Source organism: Brassica napus, chromosome C3, assembly GCF_020379485.1.
Source record: "Brassica napus cultivar Da-Ae chromosome C3, Da-Ae, whole genome shotgun sequence".
In the NCBI taxonomy this organism is placed as follows: domain Eukaryota; kingdom Viridiplantae; phylum Streptophyta; class Magnoliopsida; order Brassicales; family Brassicaceae; genus Brassica; species Brassica napus.
The window spans coordinates 65,335,630-65,356,549 of record NC_063446.1 but is presented as its reverse complement, the minus strand read 5'-3'; the positions used below and the strand labels follow the sequence as shown (position 1 = coordinate 65,356,549).

General features: G+C 29.0%; 1 non-coding gene across 1 annotated transcript; it reads left to right on the top strand.

Annotated features, from left to right (window-relative positions):
- Positions 1-850: 850 nt before the first annotated feature.
- LOC106359742 lies at positions 851-1,578 on the top strand. The gene is made up of 3 exons (XR_007320911.1): positions 851-948; positions 1,057-1,137; positions 1,235-1,578. It is a non-coding gene; the product is annotated as an uncharacterized LOC106359742 (transcript).
- The last annotated feature ends 19,342 nt before the right edge of the window (positions 1,579-20,920 follow it).

Sequence of the window (20,920 nt, the reverse complement as noted above, 5' to 3'; positions counted from 1 at the left end):
GTATTTCAAATTTAAGTAACGGATTTGAGCAAGTAACATAAAAAAAATCAAATAATGTGCAAATACTCAAAATTTTGACAAGTAGTTGGTATGGCAAGAGCTCTTTTTAAACGAATCAAATGCAAGTAGCAAATTTAATTACTTGAACAAATTAAGCCGAGTATCAACTATCCAAAAATTAGCGGGTACTTGTTCCGTGTCCACCTCTAACTCAAAGCATGTAGTGTTCAACTAACGTGTAGATTCAACAGTTAGGCTCAAAGCTAAGATGTCTGATTCTTCATCCAAAAACATATGAAACGCTGCGTTTTGAACTAACAGAGAAGGCCCATTAACTCAAAAAGTTCAAACCGGCCCATTAACCTGAAAACTTTGACCCGGCTCTCTTCTCGTAACTTCATCGTCCCCATTTCAGTGATCCTGAGGTCTCTACAGCTTAAATCCTTTCCCTCTCAGAGGTCTCAGGTGATAGAGACCAAATCACAAGGTAATTACGTGTTCCATTCTCTGTGGTTCATCTTCGATTAGGTTTTTTTTTTTGTAACGCCTTGATTTTCGATTGTCTAGCTCTGGTTCTGCTGTTACTTTCTTTATGTGTGTTTAGTAAAGAGGTGAAAGATCTGATTTTTTTTTTTTAATAAATACCATTGGTTTAAAATCAGATTCAGAGTTTTGTTACAGAAGTAAAACGATGCATCCTCCACTTACCCCACATAGACATCCTCTGTGTCTTGAGGTCAGTTTATCCATCTCCTATTTGGTTTCTCAAATCTGTCTTAGTTTCTAATCTCTGCGTGTGACTGCCTCTTTAATAGGATCCTAGTTTGTGTACCAATCATATGTATTAGAACATTGTGTAACAACCCGCCCCGTGGGAACTAACCGCCCCATGGACTCCAGGCTGGCCCTGCAGGGTTGTGAGCCTGGGTCTGCGGGACATGGCATTTTGTAAATCTTGCAATCCAATTAAAATTGAGCGGCGGCTTTTGCCAATGTTTAGTCATAAGAAGATCTCGTTACTAAATTCCTCTGTATGATGTCTTACTTGTTTTCTAGATAATTGAGGAGTTCCAAAAGTGTCATTTAGAGCATCCCATTGGTAAATTCTTTGGGGAGTGTACAGAGCTGAAAGTAAAGGTATGTTTATTCATAGCCAAGAGAGTGCGTTATGCAGCTTAATGTTTGCGGTTTGATTACACTTTGCCTTAAGAGATATCTTACTGTTTTATTGCAGAAAGCTGTGAAGCGGAAGGTAAATTTCGAACGAAGCAAGAAGCTTCAAGAAAGGCTCAAAACTATAAGGAAAGAAGAAACTGCGGAGACTTGAGTTTTGTTGGATACTGATCTCGATGAAGAACATATGTTTATTTTGAAAAGAACACGTTTATCATAGATCCAGGAGGAAGAGTTTGAATACACTTTTCGTCTCGTAAATGAGCGAAAAACACGGGTTTATACATCTATTGATTAGGGTTTAAAATGAGTTGGTTATTGGAGTGTATAAAGCTAATTAGCTTGGAGTGTAAGGCTACTATACTCTATAAAATGCAGTAAATAAGATATCTTGGTCTACAAGAATTTTTTTTAAGAACAAAATTTCCACACGTTGGGAAAATTTGTGACTTCATTCGGTCTGCTCTGAAACATGTTTATAAAACGATCCAGGAAGATGGTATTATGAATCTATTGAGTAGGAATAAGGTTTTAAAATGAAACGAAATGAGGCGGTTATTGGTGTGTATGGCAACAAACAAGTAGCTAACACAACTTCATTTAATTGTGGCTACAAAAAGAAAATAACATTTGAATTCCGAAGTTCCCTAACATAACTGGACTTCTCAATCTTCTCTTTGATGTCTAGGACAGTTTCAGAGACTGCTGAGTCTGGGATACCACACATCTCTAAAATGAAAAAAGGTCTTACGATAAGACTCAAACTTTCATTTATGTTACTTGTCCCGCAAGAAACATCGAAAACATGACCTCGGAATTGAAGGACTGCATACAATAAAAAATATGATGCAAAATGTTAGAAGCTATGTTCTGTTTTTTTTTTTTGGTATCATTAAGGGTGCGTTACAAACGATAGAAGAGAGTTAGTGTTTTATTGTTTCTCATAACTCAAGTTAGCTGGGTCATTGAGTGTGCATGGTCGTTTGGTATAAACACACCATGTGAAACATACGGGCTGAAGCTCAAAGCCAACCGGCCCAAAAGGAATGTGTTTGTTTCCAGCGGTAGAACCAGGGAACACTTGATTTTGGATAAAGATTTAATGTTTCGTTAAATGGTCACTATGGGAGATTGTGATAATAATGGACACTATTAATGAACATAATAACATTACGATTTAGTTTATGGTTTCGAGACAAACCAGTGAATCAGTTTGTTAGTTTTCTGTTACACTACTGTCTGGTGGCACGTGGTCTCGTATATTTCCAGAGAACTTTCTTCCAGAAGTCATCCTCAGAAGAAGCTAATCAATTGGCTGATCAATTTATTTCACAAGTTCCAAGGAAAAATACATTTTAATAGGAAACCAACAATGGACATTGACAAGACGAAAACACACAGAAATGGACACTGTTTTATGCAAAATATTTATGCATCGGGGGAAAAAATGCATGTGATTAAGGAAGTCACCACGTATGAGCCGACAAAGGTTTCAAAGGTAATAGATATTTTGTTGGATTTTTTTTTTTGTTTTGCCGACTGATATTATTATTAACAAAATATTACATAAAAACTCATAAAAACAAAAACTAAAAGACCCAAAGGAAAGACAACAACATAAAAGACAAGGCCCAAAAACTCAAAAGGAAGGGAAGACATCTGTTGTACCCACGTGTACGAACATAGCGACACGCGTTACCACATAAACCGCCACCTACCACCGCCGGAACAGGGCTTCACGCCGGAACTCTGTACTATCGGAGACCAATCTCATCGGAGCAGAGAAACTACCAGCAATAACCCGATGCGGTTGAGTGAAACACCGAGACAATCACTTCGTCGAGAAGAAAACCATTCGAATCCATTGAAACTTCCACGATCTAACTTCCACCGCCTTCACCGATCTTCGCCGGAAAACAACCGGCTGTCCACCGAAACCAACGATCAAAGAAACCCACAACGGTTTCAACAACATACCCCATCATCGTCTGAGCTATCTTCAACGAAACCAAATCGCTCACCAGATCAGAGACGCTAGCAATCGTGATGATTCTAGAGACGAAAGTCGGTCAGCCAGTGCTGGGTTAGCCACCGATTGCTAGAGTCGAAGCCCGACCTCACGGGAATCTTATGCCAGAAAGGAACCGGCGCTCGATAAACAAAAAACTCTCATATCATCCCTCTCTGTGAAAGATTTAAGAGAGAGAACAGAGAGATAGAGAGAGAGCACTGCTAAGTGGACCTATTTTGTTGGATCTAATTCTAATCATCACATGCTTTGTTTTTCTTTTATTAGTTTTTATTGTCTATGATTTGTTGGACCAATTCAAGACCAGAAACCACCTCCTTGTGTTCAGTCACTTTTGTCAATGTATCACCAAAATTAAATTGATGCTAGTGAAGAAGTTAAGTGTTGAGGTTCTTATTACATTTACGCATAACCTAGTTTAATGATTATACATCACTACAATTGTGAGATATAATAGTGTTTTCTCCTGATACTCACCAGCATTGATAAGTGATCTGAATCCAGATCACTTGCATCATGCCCATACAATGACACTTACAGCATCATCATCGTTGAAAAACTGTTCTATTTCTCTATTAATTAAGATTTTATTTATATAAAATTATTTTAAATAAATTAGATTAATAGTCATTAAACAATTGGTCCTTTACAGTTTTGGGTGAGCTTTTGAGAAGAGAAACAATTTTTTCGTCTCTCCTTTTATTTTTAATATTTTTATCATGAATAACTATGCCACAGACACTCCAGTAAAGATGGTTTTGGACATGCAAGAATCAACAGCTAATTCAACCTTGGTTACAAGTAGAATTTCGCTTTAAATGCTCTATTGTCATTTGTAAACTTTATGCTTGTAAGTTGCAACCAAATCAAATTTTCTTTAATGTAAATATGTTTTTGTTGATAAAATATAAATTGTGAATGAAATTTTACCTGCTCGATAAACATGAAAACTAATTTATGAAAATAAAATTTGAAAACAAATCAAGTAGAATTTTGCTTTAAATGCTCTATTGTCATTTTTAAACTTTATGCTTGTAAGTTGCAACCAAATCCAATTTTCTTTAATGTAAATATGTTTTTGTTGATAAAATATAAATTTTGTATGAAATTTTACCTGCTCGATAAACATGAAAACTAATTTATGAAAATAAATTTTGAAAATAATATAAATGAGCATTCATGTTTTAAATGGATAGTTCGGTCGACAACGTACGAATCCGGCCAAGATATTAATTTTTCCTTATATGTCTATTCACATAAGATTATTGAGCAGGTGTGATGTGGCCTCTCTAGTCTGTGTATATTAATGAACCAAGTATCCTCCATATGCCCGAGGCACGTTTGCAATGTATGTGTCACTTCTTATGTCTTTTCAGTTTTTGTAGTTCACGTCGGATTTGCCAAATCGATCAAAGATTAATTACGGCGTAGACTTTTGAAGCCCCTCGATATCCAGGGTTGAATTGTCCAAAGTGTAAAATCACGTCCTCCTCTGCGTGACTTATGATATGATATTTCTTATGCGTCACTTATTCAGAATCTAATAAAGCATTCATCTTAATCCTCAGATTGTTATTCAAGATGTAAAAAGTGTGATAACTTAGTGACTATATAAGAAACTGGTTCTATATTGTTTTAGCTTAATCCCTTTTTAAGAAAAATATTTTTGTTGTTGTGATGTTTATATTTTGAACTGTGAATTGTTATGATGTTATCTCAAACTGTTTAATCTCAACTGTTTAATCTCAAACCAACGAAAATATACGACCTTCACCTCCTAATATTAGAAAAGATCCATTAAGATTTAATGGCGTAGAATGCCCTTTTTCAAAAAAAAAAGAAAAAAAAAGAAAGATTTAATGGCGTATAATCTGTCTGTTCTTACCCTATAATACATCATATACTGTAGTTGTATAGTATAGTACACGAGACATGGGACCGCAATTTTTATCAGACACCCATGGCGGGTTTATATGTAAGATTTTTAAAAATTAATAATGTCAAAATTATATTATTTTATAAATATATGAATTATTATTTTAAAATGTTTTATTTCATCTTTAATTATTTTAGTTTAACGACATTTTAGTTTTTAATCGTAGCTTTCATTTCTTTTGATTAGATTATATAACTTAAGATACAAATTCTAGGATATATGTTAGATTTAATTCAACAAAATAACTTCATGAAATAAAAATGTTAAAATACAATATTTCTGATACTTTGAAATTGTAGATATGTTAATTAGTTTATAATTTAACTAAATAAAAATATCATAGGATAACACTATCAAATATATTTGTCACAAATATAGACTCTAAAGATCAAAATGACCAAAATATTTCATTAAAGTGGTAAATATACACTTATACGCCTAAGATTAACTAGTTGAAACCTTAGGGTTTAGAGTTAAAAAATGGAGATTTTGGATTAAGTTTTAAAATTTTATAAAATAAAAAATAAATGTTAAAATTTTGAAAAAAAAAATTGAAAAAATAGTTTCAAAAAGTATTTTGAATTACAAAAAGAAAATTTGACAAAAATAAAATAAAAAAAATAAAAAAAAATTATAAAAAAGTTCTGATTTGAAAACATATAATCTGAAACTATAAATTTTTTTATTTATTTGTTTATATTTTTTATCTGTATTTATATATCTAGGATATTAAAGTCTTTTACTTATTAAATGAAATATTTTGGTCATTTTTTTCATTATGGTCTATTTTTGTGATAAAAACTTGAAAATGGTTTATTAAGTAGAATTGCCCTTAATTAAATCATATGTTTATTTAATTTTATAATATTTATTATTTTTTATTTATTTTTTTATACTATATTAGGAACTACTCTAACGTATTTTTTTTATTAATGTATCGGATATTAGTTTATGGTATATACTATTTTTCTTCACTAAAGATACTTTTCGTAGTGTTGTTATTTTGTCACGTTACATGTCGATTAACTGTGAACTACGATAATACCTGCGTTTTGCGCAAGGTGAGTTTATTTGTATATATTATTGACAATTATTTTTATTTGATCATTTTATTTATATATATACAATGTTTTTTTGTTATTATTATATAATTTCTTTCCGTTGGATCGGGTCAATTTTTATTGAAAATTGTGGAACTAAACTATAATTAATACATCATTGATCGGATTTGACGTTAAACAAATTATGACACAAAAAATTATATTTTTCACCGAACATATTCTTAAAAAAAAGTGATCAGTACTGTTTCCTTTTTTTTTTATCAATTTTCATTGAAAATTGTGAAAATAAACTATAATTAATACATCATTGATCGGATTTGACATTAAACAAATTATGACGCAAAAAATTATTTTTTTCACCGAACATATTCTTGAAAAAAGTGATCAATACTGTTTCCACAGTTGAATTATTTTGACATTTATCTTCCATATGGTTTTGAAAGGTTTCAAATCAACCATTGAATTGATATATGACATTTTAATGCTTTTAGTCGTATGTCTAAGGAAAACTTACATTTTTGTAATTTAAATTTAAAAAATTCAAAATATAACATATAAGAAAAAATTTAACATATAAGAAAAATATAACATATAAGGTTTTCTCATTTTTGTAATTTAAAGTCGTTTTAAAAAAAATTAAATATAAAATATAAGCTTTCCTCAATTTTGTAATTTAAATCATTTGTAAAAATTCAAAATATAACATATAAGAAAAAAAATCTATTTTTGATTATATAGTTAATGTGATTGTTTAATTTTTTTTTAATAATATAAAATTGAACAAAAATGAAGAAGGATGTAAAAATTGTTATCAAATCTTTATTATTCATTGTCATTAATTGTCATATATCTGTTAATCATATTAGGTAATTCCGTAGCTTTTATTTAAGGAAAGAATACATCATTCTTATATTTTGGGTTAATATAACGGTATCTAGTAATTGGAGTTTGACCAACATTTTTTTTCAATTGATTTTTAAAGTGACACGTAAGCCAAATTGACATACTAATTAGGTGATACCTAAGCATGAACTATTTTTAATCAGTACAAACTTAATGTTACAACTTTTTAAATGATCCTCAGTTAATATATAAGGGATTACTAGGTTAAGATCTGCGCCTTGCGCGGGATTAACATTATATATATAAATTATTTTATGTATTAAATATTTTTACATATTATCAAATAATAAATACATATTAAATAATTAAAAGTCAGTAACTATTAAAAATATAATTAAATTGGTGCGAACATATAAATCAATTGTATTAATCCAAAAAAAATTATTTGATAGGATATGTTATTAAATTTAAATGATACTAACATAGATAATATATTTTAGTATATTTTTAATATTAATGTCTATTAAATGATGATTTCTACTCATATAGTTTTTTGATCATTTGTATATTTTATAGAAAAAAATTTAAATTACTGATAACAAAATTTTCATTGTGGGATTAATAGTTTTAGTAATTTATAATTTTAAAAAAATAAGTTGTCAATGATCGTTCAAAACTTTTATCAAAAAAATTGTTCAAAGTAAATTTTGAAACTAAAATATTATATTTTATATGGTTTATAGTTTAATTTAAAATGATATATATATATTAATCTTATTAATTAATTAAATTAGACTTTTTACTTATATAATTTTTGTAATCATTTGTATTTTTTCATAACAAAAATTTTAAACCATAGATCATAAAATTTGAATGTGAGACTTTTAACAGTTTTAGTAATTTATAGCCGTTTGTAAAAATTCAAAATATAACATATACATAAAAATCTAAATTTTTATTATATGGTTATTGTGGTTGTTTAATTTATTTAATAGCTTAAAATTAAACAAATAAGATAGAAGATACACTATTTTTATCAAATCTTTATTATTCAAAATCATTAATTGTCATATATACTTTAGCCACATTAGGCAATTCCGTAAATTTTATTTAAGAAAATAATAAAGTACATTAATGATGAATTTATTGTTAGTTTAATAAAAAACTTATTATATAATTAGATGGACAAACATATTTCTCTAATGATTCTAAGAATAATTCTAGTGATGACATGTGGCTACAGAAAGAAGTCGTAATGCTTCTCAAATAATATATAGGGGATACATATCATATCTTGTTTTATAAAGAGGTAAAAATTTCGACCTTTTCGTTTTAATTCGATCGCCAGTCATACATACTTCAGGTATCTGATTTTTTCCTTTTTTTTAACATTCGCGTTATCTTAATAGGTTAAATTGCTTACGTCAATCGTAGTTCAAGCTAACTACATTTTGATTTGTTCGAAATTCTTAATTGTCAATAGTCGCTCACACTGTCACACATTTTGATTCTGATAACATATTTTGCTGTCAGTACAAAAATAATTAAGAATATCATCCTTCTTATATCTCCTGTAAATGCTCATGTTGACTGATGACTAACGAGTTGTAGAATCAATACCCTATTGCTCCAATATCTTAAATGAGATTCTAAACAAAATAATAATAGTATTTTAGTAGAATTTAGTAATTTGATTATTTTTTAGTGTTTAAAAAGGAAGTAAGTGGTCTACTAATTGACAAGTGTTTTTTTGGTTACTAGAGAATATCTTAAAGCTTCTCTTTTGAAAAATTTTCGTTATCTTTTTCTAATTTTTACATTTTTTCTTTTTATTAATTACTTAGATACTCTCTAAGTATATACTATCCAAGTATCCACTGATAGATGTGTTCTTACAAACAACAATCAAGAAAAGTTTTGAACGATGAACTCAATATCTCATGATAGTATTTTATTTTATTAAATGATTATACGATGTGACAAGAGTCCCACAACTGGGAGATTCCGTTAATATTTTTTTTATTCCGTTAATACTTAATACACAGACATATACATATATATATATATATATATATATATATATATATATATATATATATATATATGTGTATTGTGCTCTTTTTTTTGTAACTTTTTTTTTTGAAACTAACTTTTTTTTTGTAACTTGTATTGTGCTATTTTCCATTTTGATAATGATATCTCGATGGACCTTAAGAAATTAACTCAAAATCGAATCATGGATTAAGGCCTTGATTGGAACAACTGATGATAAAACAATAACATTATGCTGTAGAAGCAGTATGTTGCAGAATTGTATGGTCTAAGTAAATTTTTTAATAAAGCGATCGGTAAAACAGTAGCAATATACAATTTAAAAATTATCATAAAGTTAGTATATAATATATTTATTGTAGTATAACATATTAAATTATAATATATATATATATATATATATATATATATATATATATTAATAATATATTTGTTATTAAAATAATGAATCTTATTTAATTATATAAATTAAATTATAAATGTGAAATATTATTATTTGTAAAATTTATTTAAAAAATATAATTTATTTTTGGATATAAAAATAATTTTTGATATTAAATAAAATAAATTAACTGTATATAATTTATGTAAATTATCATTATTTATTTATTGGTAGATCAATAAATGATTCATATATAATATTATCTTAAAACTTAATATATGATATATAATTTATTTATTTCTAAATTATATAGATATGTTTATTTTATAATATATAAATATATATTATTTATGTTTTGTTATTAAAATAATGAATGATATGTGTAATTATATAGATAATATTATATTTTAAATGTGAAATATTTTTACTTTTTAAATTTAAAAATATTTAATCACTACTTTTATTTTTTATTTTAATTTTTTTATTATAAATTGTTTTTATATTATTAATAAAAATAAATAAATTATATATAATTATTTTTTAAAAATTTTATATTTTAACTGCAAATGCTCTTCGAAAAGCTTCATATGAGAGCATTGAGCAAATAACATTTGGAGAACATTAGCATCATGTAAATATTTTTCTAAATGCTTTTACGATAGTTGATTGTATAATAACGAGCATAATGATTATGCTAATGCTCTGCCAATGAAGCCCTAAGCCGACAAAATGAGTAATATTCTTGATGAAATATAAGATCATGGGTTATTGATTAGGAAAAAAGTGAATTTATAACTGAATCTCTAAATTTATGTTAAAATGCTGTTATTTTTTTCATTTGGTTATTGTTCCTCCAAGTCTCTTCATTCAGTCCTCAGTATGCTCACACAATAGATAAGAAGTATTGTCAATTATTTATCATCAAGTACGCTTGTAATATATATACTAGGTGATAATCCGCGCAGGAATGAGTGATTAAAAGAGATTATTATTTTTAATCTATAGATATTATAAAGTAAAAATATATAGTCACAAATATTAGATATAATAAAAAATTAAACGAAATTATGCGGATTTATATACTGTAATTGGTTAGGTGTAATTGAAGTATATTATATGGAAATAAATCTTTAAGCGTAAGCAAATAATTAAATAAATTTAAGATAAAACAACACATAGGAATATAAGTATTACTTTCATAATAAAAATTATGATAATATGAAACGAAACATATGTAATAGAATAATAAAATACAAAAGAAACAAATTATAAAGAAACAAATAAAAAAAACTGATAAAACCACAACTAATGTGAAAAATGTCTTTAGAACTCTAGGTTTGCAATCCTAGAAAGAGAAATAACAAAGAACTCAAGGCTACGTATTTATATACGTTAAATTAATCTTCTGAAATCAATCTCACCCTAATTATATAAAATATTCACTAATTATTATCACAAAACTTGCGCTTTAATCTCCTTTAAAAGCTTGCCTTAATACACGATAATAATAAATCAAAGAAGATCAAATTAGGTAAATACTATCATACACAAATGATGTAATCAATTCACTTTATTTTTAAACACTTGTAACGATATCACCTTCGATTTCGGGATGATATTTAAACAACAAAATCATGTGATATAATTTTTAAAATCTGAATACATAATCTAACTTTCTTTATATACAACTGTAATTGCAGATGAATGCTTAATGATTATAAAAAATCAATCACTTAAAATTAAGAATTGATATGTAATTTAATTTGTCCAAGCAGAATAATCTAACTTTCTTTATATACAACCGTAATTGCCGGTAAATACTTAATGACTTTAAAAAGACAATCAATGAAAATTTTGAATTGATATCTAATTAAATTTGTCCAAGCGGGCTAATGAATTTTTCAAATTCAACGTAATAACATACGTAGCTAACCGATCAAGGTTATAGCTTAATACATCTTTTGATATAAACAAAAAACTATACCTATAATGAGTTTATATATGTGAGGTTGATATAAAAAAAATTAACATATGACCATTGGACAATAAGGACTTCTGAAATAAAAAATATTAATACAAACCGTATAGAGCAAGCAGTCATATAGCTCCTTCTACATTTTGAAAATATTGAAATTGCCTTATAGTTGATATCATTTAATTGAGACGGACATTCTTACTTATACAAAAACAAATTTATACTTGAGATTTCTATATTCTCAAAGATGATAGGCGTTTCGAGCTATATTCGATTTTTATTTGTACTTATATATCATAAAGATGATAGGCGTCTCGAGATAGATGAGAAATATTTCTTGAACTAAAACCTGTGTTATACTACTTTTACTAAAATATATTTGTATCTACTTGATGGATATAGAAACCTAAGGAGACTACAAAAATCAATAATAAAAGAGACATTCTATCAATACGAAGGAGGCCGCGTGAGAGATGGGTAATGAATGATCAAATGAGTTATCGATTATATAGATAGGAATCATATAATATATTATGTTAAGCTATATTGTAATGAATAATGGCAATATATGTAATTAGTCTAATGAGGAGAGGGCTTTTAATTAAAGGGTGTGAGAGTGATTCTAGTGTTGACACCTAAGAAATGACAATTTGGTTAATAACACATGAGGTCAAGGTTAGTTTAAAATAATGCTCCTCAAATAATAAAAAAAGAATAATTAGGAGAGACGTGCATTGAACAAACAAAATTGGCTGTGAGTGATTTTACCAAAATAAATTGTTTGTTTAAAATGATATATAAAAATAAGGGCTTCTTTCAAAAGTGACTCAAAATTTCAAGTCAAACACAAAAATAACCTATGTTTTTTTTGAAACTTTGTTTTGTCTTATTCACCACAGAAGTTCTAGTTATTCACGACTAATTCTACATTTACTCATCTATGTTAAAAATAATTCAAATTTAGTAAAACTAAATTTCTATCATTTTGAAATGTTTATTAATACATGATTTTTATTTTTTCTCTTTCAAAGTATTTTTTTTATTAAATTTATTAATTGTTTTTAAGATCTAATACATGAGAAGACTTTCCCTAGAAGACTTCGGGAAGACTTCGATTTAGGCAGAAAACCTATTTTTTCTAAATTTAGGCGGAAACCCTAAATTCTACTAAAATGTAGGCGGGATATGTCAGAAGACTTCATGGGAAGACTTCTGTGAGTCTTTCAGACTCTATAATCAAATAACTAAGCAAAAAACACTTTCTTTAACTTTTAAGATATTTAGAAAGTGTTTAAATCAAGTTATTAGATAGTCACTAATCACATATAGGTCAAATTTTTTTTTTTTTTTAAAGATGAGATTTCAAAATCTAACCCTAAAAATACTAACAACACTACAACATATGTTACCATACCCTAAACCAAAGAATATCATGATTCAATCTACTTTCACTTGTCTATGTTAAAAATAATTCAATTTCAGTAAAACTAAATTTCCATCTTTTAGAAATATTTATTAATACATGATTTTGACTTTTTCCCTTTGAAAATATTTCTTATAAAATTTATTAATTATTTTTAAGATCTAATTCATAAGAAGACTTTCTCTGGAAGACCTAGATGACCTATGGAAGACTCCTAGATGATCTATGGAAGACTTTGATTTAGGCGGAAAACCTAAAATTTTCCAAAATTTAGGCGGGAACCCTAAATTCTACTAAAATTTAGGCGGGATGTCGAAAGACTTCTTTTTAAGTCTTCTGTGAGTCCCTAAAATCAATTAACTATGCAAAAAACACTTTCTTAAACTTAAAAGAAACTTAGAAAATGTTTAAATCAAGTTATTAGATACTTACTAAACATATATGGGTCAATTTGAAAAAAAAAAATGAAGGTAAGATTTCAGAATCTAACCCTAAATATACATACAATACCATAACATATGTTACCTAACCCTAAACAAATGACTCATGAGCCAATATACATTCACTCATTTATATTGAAAATAATTAAATTTCAGATGAACTAAATTTACATCATTGAGAAATGTTTATTATTACATGATTTCAGTTTTTTACCTATCAAAATATTTTTTATAAAATTATAAAATTATTTTTAAGATCTACTGAACGAGAAAACTTACAAATAAGTCATCATAGAAACGACTTCTTTGTAAGTTTTCTCTAACGGAAGGTTATAATGGTAAAATTGAATACATGTTTTTTGTTTGTTCATAAGGGGACTGTTGAAATTCACTAGGCTTTTGGGTTACTTTTGCAGTTGATTGAATTTGGGGTACACTTTTATATTCAAAATCAAGTTTTGAGTCATTTTTGGCAAATTCCCCTAAAAATAAACCTTAATTATGCTTGATTTTACTATCTTGATTTTAATGTTAAATTCTGGTTAATTTATTTCTATTATCTTAATGTCCGTCAAAATAAGTGCCCTTACACCTATTTATTATAAGTTTTGCTAAAATGACCTAAAATTTGAAGTTAAATATAAATTTGACTTTTTTTTTTATCAATTATATTTTGTTATTTTTTTAAAATATAATCTTTAGAGTATCTCCAATAGGTTCTACAATCGAGATTCTCAAGATACATATATATATATATATGTATGTATATATAAATACTAATATATAATTACAGATTTCTTAATTAAATACTAATATATATTGAGAACCTAGTGGTAAAACCCTCCATTGAGATTGCTCTTTCCTGGGCACTTCCTTGATATTGTTCCTTTGGAGTGGTTGCTTGTTGGCCCTGTGCAGATGGTCTCTTTGAGTCTTAAAAATTTGGTCTCTCTAGAGATTAGCCTCTTTAATGTTTAATGTTAGTATCAATGTAGTTATATTTGTCCTATATATTTGTTTCACAACAAAACATTTTGTAAATGTCTCGTTTTCGTTTTGAATTGTTTTCCGTTAACATCGTTTGATTATATAACTTTTTGACTTAGATTATATAATATTAATATAGGTTGCCATATTCAGGTAAAAGTTGGACTTGTTGGGAGATTGCCCGATTATAACATAATCGCCAAGTAGATGTTTTCTGTATGTCACCTTGTTATGTCTTTTTCTTGTTGGTGTAGAATCGAGATACAGCGAAAACACAAGGCACAAAGTAATTCCAAGAACTCGTATATCTTTTATTAGAAATCCTTTACACAATCTCTTACAGATTTGTTTGATCCGAATTACACAACTCGACACGGATCGATTTCTAACAAACCCAACTTGCTTGACTCAACACCTGTTGATCAAGTCTACCAATTCACTCAGCTATGAAACCCCAAAACCCTTTGTGTTTCTCTCTGAGAATTACAACGTGAAAGCTCTAACCCTAATCTTAGGTAAAGCCACCATATATATTAAATAATATTTTCCTATTATCTAATATAATATTTCCTATATTTTAGCATCACCAAATATTCCAATTCGTGATCTAAGAACATTCCTTTAATGCTTATTTCGTCAACCAAGCATATGGAAATATGACACATCATCGCATCTTGACGTTTTCTTTTTATTCTCCGAAGCATGTGTCACACATTACTCTCCATGTGTAACACATGTACACGAACCAAAAGTCCACCACAGCAGCAACCTATCAAGCTCCAAGTTCTTGAGCTTACATTCTCCCCCTTTTTCACTGAGTTTTACAACTCAAGCTCAATAACATCTAACATCTAACTCCCCCTGAATCAAGTACCATCTCCCCCTGCTTGAGTGGAAAACTCTGTGAAAAACTGCATTATACTTGTTGGACCATCAAAACCATCAACTCCTTCTACGCCATCGAACTGGTTCTTTTTCCACAGGTGTAGATGTATGTCTTTTCTCAGCTTTCGAGCTACTTTCGGGGTTAGATGGAGTACCTTTTACAAACTTGATAACATCGAGTGGAATAGCTTGATCTTTTGGAGCAGCACCCTTGTATCCTAAGCCCCAATTCACCTTTGGAGGTTGTCCAACTGATAATATCTGATCTAAAGTTTCAGATCCTCTGTTCAGCATCCTTAACTTTTTGTAATTTTCACTGAGTTCTCTTTGCAGCAGCTGACTTTTCTCGCGTTCCTCATTCAATAGTTGTTTCGTCTGATCATATTTAGTCTCCATACTCTTTAGATTGTAGGCCTGCTCAGAGATTTTCTTCTGTGAACTTTGTGGATCAGACTCCTTCTCTTCTTTTGACACTCTAGTCTCAGATTTATTGTTGGTTTCCAACTCTAGAATGTTCACTTTTGCTTTCAGCATTGTTGTATCTTTGATAAGCTGAATATTTTCTTCACTGAGTTTAGCAAATTGACCAAACAAAACCTGATACTCAGCTAGAAGATCCACATTTATATCACTTTCTGCATCACTATGTGACACATCGGAGTTGGTGTGTGACACACACGACGCACGAAATTCACTTTTAGTGATGTCTTTTTCAGACCCCATAGCTCCATGAAGAGCCACGAAATTTAGAGCATCTTCTTTTCTTTCTGGCTTTTTATCATTGCAAATTCTCCTCATCTTCATCTTCTTTGTGTTCACACAATCTGATTTTATGTGCCCATAACCATTACATCCATTGCACTTGATTTCGTTTCTCTTGAATGATGGACAATCTGTTTTGACATGTCCAATACCATGACAGTTAAAACACACCGCTCCCTGCATTTTATTTTTTCCTTCTTCTTTAGGCAGTCTGTCGTTGAACATCTTATACAAGAGATTCATGGTTTCTTCAAGTTTCTGAATCATCAGGTGAATAGATTCTTCAAGTTTTTGAGCTCTTTGGATGTCTTCATCAACTGTAACTGTAGAGTCTTGAGCAGGTTTTGAAAACTTAGATTCCAGTTCCATCTCCTCAGCCTTCAATATCCCTACTACCTCAGCAAACTTGAGTTCATCAGTGTTCATCGTCAAGTTTATTGCTGCTTTATGTGCTGCAAACTTAGTAGGCAAACATCGCAAAAACTTCTTCACCAATTTCGCATCTTCGTATTTTTTACCTAAAACTTGTGATTCATTGGCTATGGAGCTAAGCTTTGCACTGAAATCTCCTATCTTCTCATCATCAGTCATCCTTATGTCTTCAAACTGTGATGCAAGCAAATCCAATCTTATCCTCCTAACTTTCGCAGTACCCTCAAAAGCATTTTGTAGTATATCCCAAGCCTCCTTAGCTGATTCACATCCCTGTATAAGCTCAAATTGCTTTCCATCTACAGAACTGAAGATTGTATCCAGTGCTTTCGCATTAAACCTTGAAAGTTTTTTCTCTGTTGCAGTCCACTTTGTCTTCGGTTTAAGTGTCTTCAAGCCATCTTCTTGCATCACACATGGTTCTTCCCATCCAGATTGAACAACTGTCCAAATATCTTCATCAGCTCCACGTAAGTTTGCTCTCATTCTCACTTTCCAGTACCCATAATTCACATCATTCAGCAACAACATATTATTTGCCAAAATCGCCATATTCTCTTCTCAGGATCTCACCTTGGTTCGAAGAACTCTTCTTCGTTTAGATGTCCTGCTCTGATACCAATTGTAGAATCGAGATACAGCGAAAACACAAGGCACAAAGTAATTCCAAGAACTCGTATATCTTTTATTAGAAATCCTTTACACAATCTCTTACAGATTTGTTTGATCCGAATTACACAACTCGACACGGATCGATTTCTAACAAACTCAACTTGCTTGACTCAACACCTGTTGATCAAGTCTACCAATTCACTCAGCTATGAAACCCCAAAACCCTTTGTGTTTCTCTCTGAGAATTACAACGTGAAAGCTCTAACCCTAATCTTAGGTAAAGCCACCATATATATTAAATAATATTTTCCTATTATCTAATATAATATTTCCTATATTTTAGCATCACCAAATATTCCAATTCGTGATCTAAGAACATTCCTTTAATGCTTATTTCGTCAACCAAGCATATGGAAATATGACACATCATCGCATCTTGACGTTTTCTTTTTATTCTCCGAAGCATGTGTCACACATTACTCTCCATGTGTAACACATGTACACGAACCAAAAGTCCACCACAGCAGCAACCTATCAAGCTCCAAGTTCTTGAGCTTACAGTTGGGACCTATGGTTTAAAGTTTATAACTTTCACCGTCGTAAAAAAACAATTCGAGTGCTACAATTTCCTTCCATTTCCACGTTATGTTTACTTTAAATAGAAACGATTTTTACTAAGGTTTTACAAAACCAAAAATATAAATTTTCCCTGCCTGTAGGCTGTAAATATAAAAGTAGTTAATGTTAACAAAAAGTCGCGTTCGAATTCTAAAAGAATTCGTCTTCAGAGTCGATGAGTGATAAAAACTTGAGCGATATAAATGGGCTTAAATATAAAAAGTAGTGGCGCCCACATGCAAGAAGATTCTATGGGTTACATCAGCATTATCATTTGCAAACGATTGGACTGGTTGATCAATTTGTGTTTCAGACAACTCATTTGATTTCAGCCACATTCATATTTAACAAACTACTATTGAAAAATGATAATGCAGGGAAAAAAGATCAACTGGCTCTTGTCTCTAGCCCAAAAAACTATGAGGTTCGGTTTAAAACTTCTTGAACTAAAAAAAACATGCAATATACAACACGTAATATATAACATAGAACATGCGATCCTACTAATGGGAGACGGATCAACTGAACATGATCATGCTAATCATGTTGTACTTTCATTAATCAGTGGATATGTTTTAAAGAGATAATTATAACTTTAATAATGAAAATATTAAGAAAATAGATTATTCAATATTAAACAGATGTTATTCCACAAAAGCAAAAAAATATTTTATACTACTGTAAAATAAAAATATTTTATAATACTGTAAACTAAAAAATATTTTATACTACTGTGAAATAAATTAAAGTTATAGCGCATAATTTATTTAGTTAAGGTATACCAAATTATATCAAAATCGTAATTTGGTGCTGTAGAGTGAGTTCGTAATAAATACAAATATTGCTATATAAATATGAAATTATGCCAAGTTACAAAAAAATGAAATTAGGGAATAATTTTATTTTTATTATTTGCTCACTAGAATAGGACCTCTTACCAGTATACCTTAATTTTTTAAGTCAACTGAAAGATACATAATAGTGGTTGTGATGTAACTCTATACGGCATAGTATACGTACTGTTGTATATAAAGTCCGTAAACTGTTATTATAGGATTAGGATAAACCACAAAAACACAGTTTAACTGAAAATGATATGTGGACCAGATTGATATGTGGACTAATTAATCTGTAAATTGCCTTCCTAGGCTTACTTAAATTATCACTTTCTTCACCTATCCCATAGCCACGCCTCCTTTTCGTTGATTTATTGCTTTTTAAATTATAAACAAAGCGGCCAAGAAAAATACGAAGGAAAAAAGGGTCGGTAATTAATCCCATAGCCACGCCTCCTTTTGGATCTGAATGGATGCAAGCAACGAATTGTCTAAAGCCTTTTTAGCATGCTACGAATTGCAGAACAAGAAAAAGATGCAATTAATGAAAATATCTTTTTTTTGTAAATAAACAGAAAAATAAGAAAAGTACAACGAATAAAAATTATGACTTATTTGTCAGATAACCAAAAAATAGAAATTAAATTTGTAGAAAAACGATAGAGAGATATGAAGAAAAAGTAAGAGAGGAAATGATTTTGGGTAGTTAATGAATTTGTGTGTTTTTAGTTATTAAATCTAAATTTCCTAAAAACTAAACATACGATCATAGGGGGTGATTGGTAGTTGTTGTGAGTGCTGTCCACAGCCATATTTATTTCTAAAGCACCAAATTCAGAGCAATCATGCTTTAAATTTTTTTTTGAAACCACAGCTCTAGAAATAACCTACAGCTGTACAAGTGCTCTGCAGAGCCAAATATCCAAAGCAATTTTTTAGTGCTTTCATAAAATTCTACAGCAATAAAATTTAAAACCACAGCAAAAAATCTACAGATTTTTTTCTACAGCAAAAATTTTAAAGCTACAGCCATTACCAATCAGATCCATATTTTCGGCATGGTCAAAGCAAAACACAAATCAAAATAAGAAGAACAGAAAACAAATCAGTGCAATGGAATTAATATTGGATGATGATGTTAAATAAAAAATGTAAATTATTATAAAATTATTAATTTGTTAAACATTTAAACAAGTTATATATTGGTTTGGTTAAGAATATCTTAATAATTAAAGATTAATAAGAGATGTTTTCTATAATATTTTTTTGGTAGGAACAGTTACCTATATGTTTTTTGTTTATAAGAATATATTTTACTTTTTAATTTTTTTTCAAAAAAAAAAATACAATTGAAATAAATTCAATTATGGTTCTGTAAAGGGAAATTACCAAAAATATCACAATCATAGTACCATTTTTCATGTTTACACTAACCACTTTTATCATTACTTTTAATAAATGATAGAAGACATTTATAACCCTAGAGTTAACTAATTTAGACATAGGACATCTCCATCTCCACTACATTTTTTTTTAAAATGGAGTAAAAGTGAATATGGAGTAAGAAATGATTCAATCCAACTTCATGTCTCAATCCATAATGGAGTTTACTCCATAAATGGAGTAATCTATTTTTTTTTTGTTCATCACTCCATTATGGAGTAGGAAATGAAGTAGGATTGAACCATTTTTACTCCATATTCGTTTTACTCTATTTTGGAGGAAAAAATGAAGTTTTACATTGAAGATACTCTTAGGGTTTAGAACTTTAGAGTTGAGGGGTGGGGTAGAGTTTTTGGAATGTACGATTCTGATAAATATATAAATAAATACTTAAAACAAAAAATTGATAAAAAAATATAAAAAAATTTAAAACTAGCTTCAAAAATAATTTTTGATTTTCAAAAAGAAATTTTGAAAAAAAAATCAAATTTATTTTTTATAAAAAAACTCGAATTTGAAAAAAAATATAATTCGAATACATAATTTTTTATTTAAATAACTATTTATTATATATATATATAACAATGATATAAAAATATTTTGCCACTTAATAAAGAAAGTATTTTGAAAATATCTATTTAATGATAGTAAACATGAATAGTGATACGGAGAAAATGGTAAACATGAAACTTTCCCTAAAATAAAAGAGCAACAATGTGTGTTTTTTTTTTTGCTAGAATACGCTCATATTCATACACATAAATAAAAACATTTACACTGGAGGGAAGGAAACATTATTTCTTGTCTTTCTGTGGTGTTCAGAAAAAAAATTTCCTTCTTATTTTTATAGAGTAAAAGTTTTCCTCCGGAATCAACATTTTCTCTCATTTATTTCTTCTTCTTTTTTTTTTTCAAAGGTAGTACAATAAATAAATTAGGTAAGGGAAAAAAGTACATATATATAACTATGTTACCGTTAATATACATGAGAAAGCAAACTAAAAGTCGTTGTGTTAATTCTTTTTCTTGGA